The following is a 13,785-nucleotide window of genomic DNA, read 5'->3' on the forward strand; positions in this document are numbered from 1 at the left end:
AAAAATCAGAATTGACCAGCTAGAAACTAATTATTTCACGAGAAATCAAGAAACAGTAAAGCAGAATCAAAGGAATGAAAAAACAGAGGAAAACATCAAACATTTTATTGAAAAAATAACTAACCTAGAAAATAGATCTAGGAGAGACAATTTGAGAATTATTGGACTACCTGAAAGACATGATGAAGAAAAAACTTTGGATATCATTTTACAAGAAATGATCAAAATAACTGTCCAGAGATCCTCGAACAAGAAAATAAAATTGAAATTGAAAGAATTCACAGATTGCCTTAAAGAGGAAATGCTCAAATGACAACTTCCAGGAATGTATTAGCTAAATTCAAGAGCCACCAATTCAAGGAAAAATTACCTAAAACAGCCAGAAAGAAACTGTTCAAATAACATGGAGCTATAGTCAGGATCACCTAGGACCTAGCGTCTTCTACATTAAAGGATCGAAAGATGGAATATAATATTTAGGAAGGCAAAAGATTTGGGTTTACAACCCAGAGTCACCTATCCAGATTCCCTTTAATTCCAATATTTCCTTCCTTCCTTCCTTCCTTCCTTCCTTCCTTCCTTCCTTCCTTCCTTCCTTCCTTCCTTCCTTCCTTCCTTCCTTCCTTCCTTTCACATTTATTTGTCTCCTTTAGAATGCAAAATCTTTGAGGACAGTACCTGCTTTTGTTTTTTAATTACTGAATCACCAGTACCATGAACTTAGAAAGGACTTAATAAATTTTCCCATTGGTCCTCTCTCATTCCCAAATTAGGTACAATTTATTCAATTGGCATTGAGTTTATGATATAAATCTTCATGGAACTCTTAATCAAGGGGATAGCTGAATGAATGTTCAAGGAAATGTGTCTTGTTCCTAGGAGAAGCATGTTGAAAAGTATATTGTTGGAAAGAATTAGAAAATGAAGGGCTAAAAATCTGTGATTTGAGTTCTATAGTCCCAGTTCTGATACTAACTTGATATGTGACTTTGGCGATGTAATTTTATTTTTCTGGGTTTTAATTGTCTCATCTGTAAAATGAGAGGTTTGAATAAGAAGAATGCTAAAGTTTCTTTTAGTTCCAACATTTTCTGATTATGTTTCTTCCACTTTATAGAAAACAAAAGAAAGGATTGAGAGAAGACATGTACCAGCCAGCCAGCCTGTCGTATAGACACCTGGATGCCATTTTTCTTGAATTGAAGAATGCTGTATTGTTTGGATTGCTAGGAAGCAGTGGGATAGAATTCTGGATTTAAAGTCAGAGACCTAGGGTTAAATATCAGCTCCACTGCTGAGAGGAACTTGTGAGACCTTGAAAAAGTCATTGCATATTTTGGGGATTTTAGTTTCCTAAAACATAAAAAGAGTTGGGTTAGATAATCTTTGTGGTCTCAGATTATCTTTCCTAGGAAGGCAGAAGGCAGGCCAGACCTGGTTGCAAGAAGCCAATAGGGAATCCAAACATACATTCCTTATACAGATAACAGTTTTGTAGAACAAAAGGTCTCTGAAGTGTCTCCAGGGCTCATAGAATAAGAAAGGTCAGGGAGCCTTTGCCCACATTTCCAGCTCCTGGGGGTATATGAAATGGAGTTGTCACCTTTGGTTCAAGTTGCCTTGGACATCAGCTGTTGACTTGCCCATGACAAATGCTCTCTGTGGGAGATACTGACAGCTTGATGCAGCCCTGGGCTTTTTACCTTTTTGGTGGTTAAGAGGTAGTTTTATCCTTTTGGAACCAGTTCAGTTCTGAATGCATCTTCAGGGCAAAGCTGCTTCTGAGTTTCAGAGAAGTAGCCAAACTGTGCTGTCACTGATCTGCTTTGGGAGCTGATTGAAGTAAGATTTTTGCTGCTGACTCTCCAGAGAAGGTTAACCTGAGAGAGCAGCCCTACTGCACCCTAAGGGTCTAAAGCCTTTGCTCTACAGTTGAAGTAGCCTTTGAGCATCTAGCCTCCAATTCAATTCATTTAATTTCTGTGATGAATATGGAAAAATTACTTGGCCCCAAGGTGCTTGCATTCTAAGAGGTGGGCCATATGATATATAAAGAAATTAAATAAATCTAAGATAAATTAACTAAGTGAAAATCATAAATGGGTAAATTAGGAAAGGCTTCACGTAGAAGGGGTCACCTTGGCTGAGGATCAAAGGAAACTAGAGGCTCTAAGAGACACAGGTGAAAGATTACATTCTAGCTATTGAAGACAATCTGTTGAAAGCAGATAGAAAAGTGATTGGATGCTAAGTTTGAGGAAAACTTGGATAAGCCAGTATGGTTGGAATGTAGAATGGATTATGAAATAATTCTGGAGAGGCAGATGGAAGCCAGATCATAGATTTGCATTTGGAAGGGTAATCAGAGGTCATCTTGTCCAAGCACCTCACTTAACAGATGAGGAAACATGCCCAGGATAAATAATTTGTCCAAAATCACAGAAAGTACCAGAGTAGAGTATTTGGACCCAGATCTCCTGACTCCAGGCACAGTGCCCATTCCACTACCTCATGGGTTGTGGAAGACTTTATTTGCTGGCTCAGGGGTTTGTATTTTATTCCAGAGGCAAAAACCTTACTGAAGATTTTTGAACAAGGGAATGACATGGTCAGAACTGTATCTCAGGAATATTTATTAGGCAGCTGTGTAAGCTGTGTGGAGGATAGTTGAGAGAGGAGAGGCAGGAAGCAGAGAGACCAATTAGGAGGCTGTGCAAGAGTCCAGGTGAAAAGCAATGGAGGCAAAAATGAAGGTGATGGCATTGTTGTAGGTGAAACGTAATGAACATGAAAATGGGGGAAGGTAGCCTTGTGAGGAAAAGAAGGGGATAGATGCAAAGGAGAATTTTGAGGTTTAATAAAGCTTGGCATATAGGAGGGAAGGGAGGGAAGACTCAAGGATGATTCCAAGGTAGTGAATCTGAGTGACTACAATGCTAGTTGTAACCTCAACAGGAATAGAGTAGTTAGTTACAAGAAAAGAAACATGGGAAGATATTGTGTTTTGTTTTGAACATGTTGAGCTCAAGATGTTGATGGGACATCCAGATGGAGCAATATAGCAGCAATTGTTGATGTGGGACTGGAGAACAGGAGACAGATTAAGGCTGACTATATAGATTTGGGAGCATCTGCATAGAGATAATAATTGAACCCAAGGGGAACTGATAAGCTCTCTGAGAGAGAGAGTGTTTGGAGAAAGGAGAGAAGGGCTCAGGAGAGCTTTTGGTGACAGCTAGACTTAGTGAGTGGAAGATAGATGGAAATCCAGCAAAGGAGATTGAAAAAGAGCACTAAGACTGACTGATAGGAAGAGAACTGAGAGAAAGGAGTGCTATAAACTAAAAAAAAAAAAAAGAGGGTGTTTGTGAAGAGATTTGGTTGACTATGTCAAAGGTTCCAGATAGATCAAGGAGAATGACTAAGAAACCATCATCATATTTAGAAGATAAGAAGTTATTGATATCCTTGGAATGGGAAACTTTAGCTAATTAGTGAGGTAGGAACCAGATTATAATATGTTGAGAATTGAATTGAAAATGGGGAAAGAGGGGGGCAGCTGGGTAGCTCAGTGAATTGAGAGCTAGCCCTAGAGACGGGAGGTCCTAGGTTCAAATCTGGCCTCAGACACTTCCCAGCTGTGTGACCCTGGGCAAGTCACTTGACCCCCATTGCCTACCCTTACCACTCTTCTACCTTGGAGCCAATACACAGTATTGACTCCAAGACGGAAGGTAAGGGTTTAAAAAAAAAAGAAAATGGGGAAAGAGGTAACAGGTGTAAAGGAAAGGGAAAGCACCTTATCTTGTATAGGATAATAAAGCAGGTTTAAAAAAATTTTTTTTAGGATAGGGAATACATTTTTGTGGGTGGTAAGGAAGGAGCCATTGAATAAAAAGAAATTGAAGCTGAGAGAAAGGGAATTGATAGGGTTGGGATGGGGCCATATTCCCTAAGAGAGGAGGGCATCAGTTTAAGGACATAAGAGATGGCATTAGCCATGGCAAAGAGGACTGCTTCTTCCTCAGAGACTAGAGAAAAGGAGGAGAGAATAGGGGGTGATGAAGCATTATTTTGAACCCAAGGGGATAGGGGAGAAGAGGTAGCTTATAATAAATAGCATTTGCTTTCATATGTCAAGAAGTTGGCACAGTCTTCTGATTAGGAAGAAAGGAAGAAAGAAATTGTGTTAGGGGTTTCAGAAAAAAAATGAAAGTCTGGAATAGTTGCTAAAGGGGATGTGATAAGAGAGTCAAAATAGGAAGGGAAAATATGGTCATCCAATTGTATAAAGACCTAATGAAGATGAGATATCATTAATTTGTAGTGGTGCACTTGACTGATTATCTCTATCCTAATGGCATGCAAGTAAGAATTGAGAAGATGGTGTACATAACCAATTTAGTAAAGCATGACAAACAACAGGACAAGAAGGAAAGGAATTCATGGATAGTAGAATGAAGAATGTAGTTAAAACGATCAACAATAAATACAAAGCTTTTAAAAGAGAATAGTGAAGTGAGAGCATGGGTAATTGGGAGAACAGGGAGAAATGGAGGGTCTGCAGGTTGAAACAAGGATGAAGAATTTGTTTAAGAGTATTGAGACAGAGGTAGACCAGCATAGGATAGAAAGTTATGATTTAAGAGAGGAATTTCAAAGTTCATGAAGTGCATGGCTGAATTGGAGTGAAAATGTGAGTTGCAGGAGTTGAGGAAGGTGATGAAGTGGGAAGCTAGGATGTTCACAGGGATATTAAGGGGCATCTTGAAGTCTCCAAGTATGAAGGAAGGGGTCAATGGAAAGGAATACTATAGACCCAGTACTGAAATTCTCAAGAATGGAAGAAAATTTATTTTCTACTTGAGAAATATGGAATGGTGACTAACAACAGAAAGAAAACAGACTTACTCAATTCTTATTTTCTTTTTGTTTCCTCTAGTAAGGTCAGAGAACTTTGAGTTGTGTAATCACAAAAATGTGGTTTTCCAAGATTGTGAACTGCCAAAACTGTAAAGGTGTTGGCCAAACTGTAAAGATAATTTTTAGTGTCTTGTTTTAAATAAAAAAATAAATGGTCACCATGGAAAAATTCCCAAATATGAAAATATCTAAGTCAGCTGGGTTTAATAGAGATTTTAATTAATATAAATGAAGGAATTAAAGGAAGAAAGAGAGAGAAAGAGAGAAAAAGAAAATAGTAGAAAGGGCCTAGGCCAAATGGCCTAGGCCTGAGCCTTAAGGAAGATTAGTCAGTCTTTATCACTCACCACAAGATCGTCTCAAGCAAGCTCCAAACCTCTGAACTCCATCTCCAACTATGAACTCCAACTAACTCAAATTCAATAAGTCTCTTCCTTTTAAAGAAATTTTCTCTTATGTCATCTCCCCTAAATTTTTACGTCTACCAATCACAGTAGATGCTTTTCCCCAGGACTACCCATTCTTAGTTCTCACCATTCTTTAGTTCTCACCTTCTCTGAGTAGACTAAAACTTCACACCTCTTTTGTTAAGCTTGGCTTTCGTAAGTTGCTTGATCTTTTAGTGATTAATTTAACCTTTATAGGTACTTAGCACCCTTTTGTATTAGATCTAAAAACAGACCACCTAGCTTAGGGTTTTTGCTTCACTATAAGTATGAGTTGGGGACTTTTCATTGTTCAGTAAGGAGTTTACAACTTTATCTTCCCCTAAGGCACTGTCTAAGCAGGGTGGAGTAATTTTAAAAGTTCTCAATACATTCCTGACCAAGTACCTACATTGTAGAAAATGGGGAATAGCTTAATCAAACCTTCTTAAGTAGAGTCTGAGCAGTTTTAAGATTCACAGTTGGACAGAATTAATGTGGTTATCAGGCAGTAGTTACTCAAAGACATAGTAAACATCATAATGTGACAATAAGGCAATAAATAGGAAGCCTGCATCTACATGCCCTTAATGAATTCATATCTCCAGACCCCCAATGAATTGCTGATACTGAATTGCTATTGGTAATGAAAGTTGAAGGATGATGGAGAAAAAAAGAATTCAAATGCTCTTTTTTAAAAAAATGAAAGAATAGGGCCTACAAAAAATAGACCAAGAGCTGTACTGATTCCAGAGATAATTCCAGAATTGACTATTAATAAGACAGATGGTTAATGAAACACTCCTTTTAAAAATAATAATTACCATCTTAATTGCTCTTCCCTCCCTTTACTGCAGACTATGAGTGAGTAGATTATTTGATTATTTCATATACTGTCAGATTTGGTTTATGTGATTTTTTTTTTTACTGAATGCATTTTTCTTTCTGTCTGAATTTTTAAAATCCTATTTTCTTCTAAATAATATTTGATTTTTCCCTCAATTACATGTAAAACAATTTTTAGCATTTTATTTTTAAAATTTTGTGTTCCAAATTTTTGTCTCCTTTCCATCCTCCCTTTTTCACTCCCTTACACTTCCCCTCTCCCTCCCTTACACTTCCCCTCTCCCTAAGATAGTAAGCAATCTGATATCAATTTTACATGTGCAATCATGTAAACATTTTTTCATATTAGTCATTTTGTGGAAGAAATATGAAACAAAAAAGGAAGAAAGAAAGTGAAATATATTATACTTCACTCTGCATTCAAACTCCATCAATTCTTTCTCTGAAAGTAGATGGCATTTTTCAACATGAGTCTCTGGAATTGTATTGGATCACTGCAATGCTGCAAGGTCATTCAGAGTTGTTCATCAACAAATATTTTTCTCATTATATACAATGTTATTTTTGTTCTATTTATTTCACTTTGCATCAATTCATCTAAGTCTTTCCAGATTTTTCCAATATCATCCTGCTTGTCATTTCTTATAGCACAATAGTATTCCATCACAATCACATACCACAATTTGTTTAGCTATTCTCCAACTGATAGACAATCCTTTGATTTCCTATTCTTTGCCACCATACAAAGAACTTCTATAAATATTTTTGTACAAATAGACCCTTTCCCCACCTTTAAAAAAAAACAAACCTCTGGGGTATAGACCTAGTTGTGACACTGCTGGATCAAATGGTATGCACACTTTTAGATCCCTCTGAGTATAGTTAATGAAGCTCTCTTAAAGAAAACAGTGACAACAATGAGCCAACATGGCTTTATCAAGAACAAGTCATAACAGACTAGTCATACTTTATTTTTTTTTGGTTAAATTTCTTAAATTGTTATATCAGGGGAATGATGCAGATAGTTTGCCAAGATTTTAGTAAAGATGGATTTTTATAAGCCAATAGATTTAGGAAAGCATTTGATGAAAAAAAAGTTACCTATTCTGCTTATGGAAAAATAGGAGAGGCTTTATTTAAATTATATTATTGTGGTTTCTTTATGAATATTGTATATTCTGACACCAGAACATTTGAATGTACATTTATATAATTAGTAGAAGCCACAAATCTCCATTTTGTATCACTTTTTAAAAAAGTACATAATCAATTTAATCTATTACTTTTAAAGGTGTCTTTCTTACTCATGTTTCCTTCTAAACTTTTTTTCATTCTTAATTGTGCATTACAATATTTCAGTAAACCAACCAGCTTTGCTCCTTTTTTCTTTTTTTGGGTATTACTAATGCTAGCCTCTCAACTCTCATGCAATAATATTGTTGCGTCATTTCAGTTGTGACTGACCCTTCAGGTTTTCTTAGCAAAGACATTGGAGTGGTTTACTATTTCCTTCTACAGTTCATTTTACAAATAAGGAAGCTGAAGCAAATAAGTTAAGTGACTTGCTCAGGGGCACATAACTAGTAGTGTCTGAGGTGGTATTTGAACATGAATCTTCCTGACTCTTAATTATCCACTGAACTGTCTACCTGCCCTTCCAAGTAATGACAGAATGGTAATTCATTAAAATAGAGAGAATAGGAAAGAGGAGAGAAAAAAAGCATTAAATAATACCTATTCTATGCTAGGATAAATATTATTTCATTTGATTCTAACAATAACCTTGTAAGGCAGGTGATATTATTATCACCAATCTAGAGTTAAGGAAACTGGGGCAAAAGAGATTAGGTGATTTTTTTCAGGATCATAGAGTTAGCAAGTGTCTGAGACTAGATTTGTATTCAGGTTTTCTTGACTCCAGGCACAGTGCTCTATCTACTGTATCACCAGAAAGTTTCAAAAAGTGCCTGGAGAACGTTAGACTAGATGGGACAGAGAATGAAAGTAATATAGAACATTTAGAAGAAGCTGTGAAGAGCCAACTATAGAAGAAGATGACGATCACGTGTCTATGAAAGGTGAACTCTAAAGGCAAAAACAAAGTTGCTCTATGATCCAATTAGACACTAAATTGAGAAAAAGAAATAAACGAATCTTGTAACAAAGAAGTAGAGAGGAAAAAATCCTCATATTTGTCAGAGCTGAAAAACTGATATTGTATCTTGTCTATCCCTCTACCTAGAAGGGAGTAGCCTTCTTAGGTGGTCTTATAGTTTCTTGGTTGATCATTGAATTGATCAAAGTTCTTAACCCTTTTGAAAAAAATTTAAAATAATTCTATTGTTACTGTATAAATTGTTCTCTTGGTTCTACTCACTTTACTCTGTATCAGTCCACATGTCTTTCCAGATTTTTCTGAAACCTCTCCCTTCTTCATTTTTTAATGTGCAATAATTTTCCATTGTATCCTCGCAACATAATTTGTTCAATCATTCGCCAGATGATAAGTATCAGCCTCATTTACATTTCTTTGCTAGAACAAAAAGTGTTGCTACAAATATTTTTCTATCTCAGGTTATTTTTCTTTTTTGTTTTCTCTCTTAGGGGAATAAACCTAGAACTAATATTGTTTGGCCAAAGGATATGCAAGATGTAATGACTTTGGGACTACAATTCCACACTTTTTTCCAAAGTGGCTGAAGCAATCTACCTTTCTGCTTTAGCATGTTATATCTCTCACATCTTCACCAACACCTGTCATTTTCTTTTCTACTTTCTGATGGGTATAAGATGGAACCTTTGAGTTATTTTAATGTGTATTTCCCTTATTAGTAGAGATTTGGAACTTTTTTTTTCATATGGACATAGATAGTATGACTTTTCTCCATTGAGAATTGCTTGATTGTATTTTATTACTTTGTATTGATTGGAAAATGGATCTTATTTCTATGTATTTCAATCAATTCCATTTATTTCTTAGCTATAGATCTTTATTAGAAAAAATCATTGAAATATTTCACCTCTACTTAACTGTTTCCCTTCAACTTCATATGTATTGTCTTTATGCAGAACTTTTTCAATTTCAGGTGATCAGAATTGCCTATTTTATTTCCTATGATCTTTTCTATTCCTTTTTTCATTGAGGATTCTTCTTATATCCAAACTTGCAAAAGGTATCTTCGTCCCTGCTCCTCTAATTTATTTCTAATATGACCTTTTAGTGTGTAACTTGTGTGTCTATTTGGAACTTATTATTTTATGTGGTGTGAGGTGTGGTTTAAGCCTATTTTCTGCCAGACAACTTTCTTGTTTTCCAAGCAGTTTTTTTGTGAAATTATATTTTGTACTCCAGCAGTTGATGTCATTGCATTATTAAACATTCTGTTTCTATGTTATGTTATTCATGTATGGTATGTTTTTGTTAATTTGTGCACATATGGTACTTAATCTGTTCCAATAATCCATTTTTCTGTTTTTTAGTCAGTACTAGTGTTGATGATGGCTTCTTTGTAGCACAGTTTAAGATCTGGTATTTCTATGTCCTTTACCTTTCCACTTATTTTCATGAATTCCCTGAGATATTGTTATGATCTTTTCTAGCTCTCTAAAATGACCTTCTGATGGTTTGACTACTATAATACTGAATAGGTAAGCTAATCTAAATAGTATTGTCATTTTTATTATATTGGAATGGGTTAATAATGAATAAATAACATAACTCCTTTTATTTAGTTCTATCTTGATTTAAAAAAAATAATGTTCTATAGTGGCCATCAGTATAGGTCCTATGTGTCTTGGTAGATGGACTCCCAAAGATTTCATGTGATATTGATTTGAAACTGTTTTGACTGACTCGACTCAGAGAACAGTTGGTAATGATTCAAAGTTAACCTGGCAGGAGGTTTCTGGTGGAGTGCCTCAGGGAACTGCAATGCTCTGTAATATTTAACATTTTTGTGAGTGATTTGAATGAAGGAAAAGATAGCATTTTTGTTAGGTTTATAGATGACACAAAACTATTAGGAATGTCTAACACCTTGAATTCGGTGGTCAAGATTCAAAAAGGTATTGACCACTTAGGGCATTGGACTAAATCAAATAAGGTGAAAGCTGGTAAGGATAAATGTAAGGTTTTACACTAGATTTAAAAAAAATCAACATCCTAAGTACAAGATAGGGGGACATGGTTAGGTAACAGTTTGTTGGGGAGAAAAAGATCTTGAATTTTTACAAGACTGAAAGCTGAATATGAGATGGCAATGTGATGTGACATTCAAAAAGGCTAATGGATTCTTGGGCTGCATTAACAGACACATATTTTCCAGGAATAAGGAGCTGATATTTCCACTGTACTTTGCTCTTGTGAAACTTCATCTGAAGCATTGTGTTCAGTTCTGAGCACTACTCTTTTAGAAGGATATTGATAAGCTGGAAAGTATCCAAATGAAGGCAACAAGGATGATAGGGAGACTTGAGTCTATGCCATATGAGGTTTTTTTTTTTTGTGGGGATTGAGCAGAGTTAATAAAATACATATTGATTTCTTATCTTTTGTTTTCACATTACCATCATTTCAAAATATATCTCTTCCCTTTCCCTAACCAAAGAATAATATTATGTAACAAAAAATAAAAAAGGGGGGAAAACAGGTCAGCCAAATTAACTAATATATCAATTGATTTTGACAATATATGAAATATTGAACACCTATACTTCCTTATCTCTGCAAAGAAAGGAGGGAAGTACATTTTCTCATCTTTTCTTTAGGATAAAATTTTATAATAATTATTACAAAGCAGTGAATTTTGGTTGTCCTTTCCATTTTAATTCTTACAGTCACTATGGATAAGGGCAGGTAGGTAGCATAGTAGTGTGCTGAGATAGGACTTAGGAAGATCTGAGTTCAAAGCCAGGTTCAGACACTTAACTAGTTGTGTGACTCTGTGTAAATCTGTTAATCCTGTTTGCCCCAGTTTCCTCATCTATAAAATGAGCTGAAGAAGAAAATGACAAATCACTCTTGCATCTTTGCCAAGATAATTCTGAATGGAGTCATGAAGAGTTAAATATAATGGACTAAGAGACAAAAAAATTCACTATGTATATTATTTTCTAGGTTCTGCTTACTTCATTCTGCATCATTTTATAAAATGCTTCCTATGTTTCTCTTCGCTTTTTATGTCCCTTATTTATTATGGCACAGTATTATGATATTAAAATGATATAATATAGTTTTGTCATTTACCAATGGATTTGTACCCATTTTATCTCTAGTTCTTGTCTAATACAAAAAAAGTTATGAATATTTTGGTGTATTTTGGAACCTCTATCTCTTTGACTTTCTTAGTAAATGCAACTAGCAGTGGGATCTCTAAGTCAATGGTAGTGGATATTTTAGTCACATTTTTTTAGTATGATTCAAAATTGCTTTCCAGAATGGTTGACCAATTGATAGCTTTCCACAACTCTCCTTTTCATTATTTACATATTTTGTTGTCTTTTTCATTTTTCAACAGATGAGATAAGAACTCAGACCAACCCTTAAAATACCATAATTGTCAGTATGATCATGTAACCAGAAGGCAGTGATGATAAAGATCTGAATGAAACTTAAAAGAGCATATGTTGCTTAGTGATGGTGGTAGAAGAATGATCTGGACGTGGCAGTAAGGAGAAAAGAAATATGATTATTCCTCTTCCAAACCCAGTATAGTGGGAAACAGGAGAGGAAACAAATACAATACTAGAAAAAATGGTTAGGAATGGAATGTTTTCTTTGGGTAGCCAAATTTTTGTATCATAAAACAGAAAGAGTAAAATGAAGAAATCTCTGATTAAAGACATTTAATTGAATGTATAGATGTAATAATAAAAGGGGAAGACATATAAGAATATGGATTGTCAAAGGGTTAAGCTCTAATTTACCAGGGATAAGAATATTGGGAGAGGTGTATGGGGTAGCCATCTTCATTCACCTCATAAAACAGTACCTTTGAATCAAAGAGATAAGGGGAACAAGAGGTATGTTTAACTAATATTTCTAAACATCTATATTCCTGGATACTGTGATGCATGGCATTTGGTTTAGGAGTAGTGGTATCAACTCCCACAGTTTTCACTCCAAAAACATTGGAGACATAGGAGGCAGATGGCAACATCAAGAAGTTCTGTCACAGTGAAGCAACATGGCATAATAGATAGAATGCTATATTCTGAGGACTGAAGACCTGAATTTAAAACCTGGCTGGGATATTAATCTTGTGACCCTGGCACTTTACCTCTCAGCCTTTGTTCCTCATATTTAAAATGAAAGAATTGGACTAAATGGACTCTAATGCCACTTTCAGCTTTAAATTCATACTATATGCTCTTGGTTTGGATATTGGTTACTAAATATGTGGTGTTCAGTCAATTGACTTGACTCCATGCTTTCCACTACTTCTGTAGTCTCATTACAAAATGATGAGGGATGAAGAACACCTGGAAGATTCCCCACATGGACATTGATCATTTAGTTCCCAATCTCTGTCCTTAGAAGCACAGACTTTGAGAACCTTTGGTGACCTGGGATTAGGGATCTCTGCTTGATTAGGATTTTAGATTGAGCTGATCTTCTCTGACATTGTTACCACTCTCTTCAAGTCCTCATTTAGTCCTTTTGCTCTGGAGGGCAGATGCTAAATCTTATTCACTGAGTTTTCTTGGTTAATGGAATCTCTCCTAAAAGTATTCATGTTTTCATCTCCATAGCTAATGCTTTGTGTATATACACTATTTTTAAAGGAAAGAAAAAATAAGATGAAAAACAGAGCCATATTTAAGTGTATTTAGATAAGTGACATGTGAAGAAGGGACTGGATCATGTTAGATAGGGCCAGAAACATACTTCATAGTATTCCCAGGAGCAGAGACTACAGCCTCCTCCATAAATATTTGTTGAATGAACACATTTTCCATACTTTCCTCACTCAGAGTCCTTTCTGTAGAAAATATAGCAAGAGCAGCAGGAATAGTTTGTTGTTTATAGAATCTAAGCATCATAGATTTTGAGCAGGAAGGGATCTTAGATATCATCTATTCCATCTCCATTACTTCAATACAGTTGAAAGAAGTGAAACCTAAAGAATTTAGATGATTTGTCCAAAGTCACACAGAGAGGAAATGGCAGAATCTGGGTCTGACCCTTTTGATTACAAATCCAGACTACTTTTTATTGTCCTAAAGTCCCTTTTCTAAACGCATGCAGTTTAAACCCAAGATAAGTTGTTACCTAGAGAATGTCAGTGGGAAGCAGGAGAACATAAAACAAACTCAGATATGCAGTAAACCTTGGCTTTTATCCAAATTTAATATTAGATGCATTTCATAGTCTATGGAGTCATACACTACTTCTATTCCTTCAATGAGTGTAAGAGTGTTTACTGGGCTTGGGCTAATGCCGAACTGACATGTTCCTTGCACAAGGCCTGCTTGAAAATTAGATCAGGTTGCTCCCCCACTGTAACATATGACATTTTTCTAATTAGGGCAATGTTTAATTTACTGTCTCATGGCTTTTTGAATAAATATAAATTGTCATACTAAAGTGACA

The sequence above is a fragment of the Monodelphis domestica genome, chromosome 7, assembly GCF_027887165.1.
Source record: "Monodelphis domestica isolate mMonDom1 chromosome 7, mMonDom1.pri, whole genome shotgun sequence".
Lineage (NCBI taxonomy): Eukaryota > Metazoa > Chordata > Mammalia > Didelphimorphia > Didelphidae > Monodelphis > Monodelphis domestica.